Source organism: Meleagris gallopavo, chromosome 9, assembly GCF_000146605.3.
Source record: "Meleagris gallopavo isolate NT-WF06-2002-E0010 breed Aviagen turkey brand Nicholas breeding stock chromosome 9, Turkey_5.1, whole genome shotgun sequence".
NCBI classification, from domain to species: Eukaryota; Metazoa; Chordata; class Aves; order Galliformes; family Phasianidae; genus Meleagris; species Meleagris gallopavo.
In genome coordinates, this window is record NC_015019.2 from 18451855 (window position 1) to 18456147 (window position 4293).

The following is a 4293-nucleotide window of genomic DNA, read 5'->3' on the forward strand; positions in this document are numbered from 1 at the left end:
AAGCACGGGTGGATGCAAGGGCAGCACAGTCCTCAAAACCTAGTTTTCTCGGGAGAGCAAGGAACTTGGCTAAGCGTCTGGCTTTGATACAGGAGGAAAGCTTGCAGATCTCTGTAATTCCATATCCCTCTTGCCCCCAAAGGCTCAGAAACTAGAAGGCAATAGAAAACACTCAGGAAGTAGATTTGCTTGTGTGTTGTTTTTGCATGCTCTTTGATTTATTTTTTTGAAAGACATTTTTGTTGTTCATGGAAACCTAGTATTTGTGATATTTAAATACGTGCACTAGTAGTGCTGTAGAGTTCTAGCTGATCCTGCACAGTTTTTCTTCTGTACTTACTACCAAATTTATCCTAAGGAGCGACGAGTTGTTGGTGGTGCGTTTTTGTGCCTGGGTGTGGATGACAGAACATGCAAGGAAGCTGCAAAAGGAAATTATTTTTAAACTGGTGGAAGGTTAAACTTTCAGAGTCAAGTCTAATGTGAATACAATTAGAGGAAGGTGTTTAGGCAGGAGTGCCACTTTTGGAAATTTATATTACACACATAAGCCAGGTTACAGACACACTGCTACTGATAGAAGCATTTCTTCCCTCAGCTGCCTGCATTCACTGGATGCCTCGTGGAATGTTTAGGTTGTTTTGCTGTTCTGTTTTGTTGGTTTTTATTTCTTTCATGACAGCTGCTTTGTGATGGACTGCAGCTGTCTGGACAGCCTATTGCCATTAGAATCTCCAAGCGAGTAGATAGTGTTCAGAACTGAGAAAATGAGAACTGGGTTTGGAACTGAGTCACAGGAAAGGTTGTGGTGCAGCTTCAGTGACGCTTGTAGCTTCAGGGACTGAGCCCATGGATTTCAGTCATGCAGTTTGGAAAATGTGGATCTGTGTGCACGTTTATCTATAGCACTTCGGACCTTGTAGTATTTGGTGTCATACAAGTTAGCAATGTTTCCTGACTGGGAAAGTTTGATATGACATCCTGAGTAACAAGTCATGAGTGAGGGGAAAAGAATCATAGAATCATGGAGTGGTTTGAGTTGGAAGAGACCTTTAAGATCATCTAGTTCCAACCCCTGCTATAGGCAGGGACACGTCCCGCTGCAGCAGGCTGCTCACAGTCCCATCCAGCCTGGCCTTGAATGCTTCCAGGGATGGGGCATCCCCAGCCTCTCTGGGCAACCTGTTCCAGTGTCTCACCACCCTCACAGCAAATAATTTTTTCCTAATATCTAGTCTAAATCTGCCCTCTGCCAGTTTAAAGCCATTTCCATTTGTCCTGTCACTACATGCCCTTATACATATGACAATGAGAACATGCCTCTCTACAGTCAGTCAGGATAGCAAGTGCTTTCTGTTTCCATCTGCCCTACATCCACAGCCAAACGAGGAGACTAATTTCCAATGGGGGCAGTAGCTTTGGTAGTAAAACTTGGTGCAAAGTGGGATTCACTTAAAGAAATTTGGCTTTTATAGAGTAAATCCAGATGCAGTGAACCTAGCAGTGACTATTCTGTTGGCTTCAGTGGAGGCAGCAGCAGGCACGGGAATGCAGGCCTTGGGCTGGGGCAGTGTGGGGCAGGCCCTGCCTGCTGGGACCGCCAGCTTCCTCTGCCCTGAGCAGATTCTTCACACAGGGCGAAGCTCAGATCGCAGCTCAGAGAGCTGGTAAAGCTCTCCTGTGGTTGGTACAGGAAACTCTCGATCCCTTTTGCAACCAGTTCTTCCTACAGTTAGCTTCTGCTTTATTTTTTTGTACGTACCGGTAATTACCAGTCTGCGTTGCTTAATGTTCTGTGGTTCTTCAGCTATAATGTGTTTAGCTATTTTTGTGAAATTATTCTGCAGGGTTGGTTCTGTGTTTACTTTTTTTCCCGCTCAAGAGTTCACTATTCATTTCTCTGTCTGCTGTGATAGACTTTGATCCCTACAGAAAATTGGAAGACACAGCATTGGAAAGTAGCAGCTCGTAGCTGTGGAAGAACTACTGCTGCACATCTGACATACAGCTTGCCTGAGAGGGGAGCCTTAACTAGGCAAAGGCTTCTCCTTTATGAAGCTAATTAGGTCAGTTTAGAAAAAATAACATCAGGACTCTTCTCAAATTCAAATTTTTCTTTAGAAAAGTGAACTTGGAAGCACTGTTCTTTCTTAGTTAATTAGAAAAGCCAAGTGTATTTTGTTTTTAAGAATAATTAGAAAGATAGTCAAGTTTCATTCTGGAGACCGATTTGGTACTGAAAATCTTTTCAAATTTGTAACTCATTCTCCATTGAGAATTGTGGACCATCTGGCCACTAGGATTTTGGAGGGAAAGGAACCAACTACCTGAAAGATCAGTGCTTTACAGTTCTCTCTTGAAACACACATTGAGAAATCTAATGACTGATGTGTTTTCTCTCAGACTAATCGTGCCCATTAAGTGCCTTTTTAGTGAAGATGGTGCATGAAATAGAAGCAAATAAGAAGAATCCAAGAGTTGACCTTACTTTTTAATTTTCACATGTTTGAAATAGCATCCTTTCCTTAGGCAGATCTTAGACCTTTTGAGCTCAACAGTGGTTCTCCATGCAATATTTGGCTTTCAGGATTCACCTTAGGTAAAGGGAACTGTAGGTCATGATTTGTCCTACTGGAGGAAAGGCTCAGACTACAAGAACCCTGTGTAACATTAATGTTTTAACTTTGGGCTGTCTGTCCTTGCAAAACACAGTCTCATGCAAACATCAGTAAAGACACACATACTGCAACCCATGTAAGAAAAGTACCAGCAGAACTGGAGTGCAAAAGTAAATCACCTTTAAATTTGTTACAGCTCTCTTCCTATAGGCTGGAGCCCTCTGTGCTCCCCTCCTTACTGTCCTTTCAACAAAGAAACAAAAACCTGCAATGCATTTTAAACCCACACATAAACTTGTCCGTGCTGTACACTGTACAGAACATAAAATTCAACTGAAGTTACTCTTATTGCTCACGAGAGTGCCGAAGGACTTTTTAATCATAATTGTTAAAAGTTCAGTCACATAGTAACAGATCTTACGTACAAGCAAAGTTAAAGCCTTGCTTATTAGCATGTGTTCGGGAAGTCTGTGTTACAGAGTTAAAACACGAATCTCACGCACAAGGTTTGTAATTGCTTTGCACAGCTTGACCTTCAGAGCTTCATAGTGGTGGTGAGCCAAAAGTCCCACCTTTGGCTGCCAGCTCCAAAATCTGGCCACCTATCAGCCAACATGCAGCCCTGTCACGGCCTCCTTTCTGCAGGATGGGGCAGTGGGACGCCTCCAACTGCCCATGACATCATATAGCAGGGATGTATAGCATGGAGGTTTTCTCTAGTGTCCCACAGTTCTGTAATGGATGGATGTGAGTCACTGAGGTGGAGAGATTTGTACCTCTCCCTGCAGTCAACTTCTCAACAGGCCTGTCAGCAAAGTGAGATCCTTCTTTTTTTTTTCTTTTTCAGTTTGTTTATTTTTCTGAGCGTACAGATTTTTGGCATGGTGGACCTGCTGGGTGCTGCAGGTGTTGAGAGGGACTGGTTTCTGGCCAGAGCTTCATCGGCACAAGGCTGCATCCTCAGCAGGATGACATCCCTGTCTCCCACCACAGGGCTGGAACGGTGGTGGGCTTCAGTAGGTCTCAGGAGATGTGACAGTTGGTTCAACCCAGAGTGTATGGCAAGGCTGCTGGAACCACTATTGTGTAAATATTGATATTTAGACACAGGGAATTCAGGATTTTTGTCCCAATAAACGAAGTGTGAGGAAAAGAGGAGAAGTGGACAGGCTGTTCTTCATGCCTCCCCTCCCAGACTCCTCCAAATGAGGTGAAGGTGCCAAAGGTGACAGTAGGTGTTCTGCTGCCCCTTGGTTTCAAGTAAGTCACAGATAAGGCTTCTGTTGTCATGTTATGACTAGTGTGGTATTTTCTCAGGTTAGTGTTTCTTAGTATGTGTCTTGATCTTGCTAATCGCAACACAAATGACCTCCTTGGGGGCAGATTTCAAAATCCCTAGAGATAAATCTCTAGTCCAATCTTACACAAGAGTGGAGTAGCCTTCAGTGGTTCGTGTTTTGCTTCAGGACAATAATCTGATCAAGTGACTAACATACTGATACTGCAGAAATGTAGATACTCAAATACGTGTTTGCACAAGGGCTTGAATTCAATCCTTTGTTTCGTTTTGTTTTCCCACTGGTCTGCAGTCAAACACAGACAAACATTAAGCAAAGCAAACAATCTGCATTTCCACTTGTACAATGGGAGGAAATAGGAACAGCAGGAGTTTAAA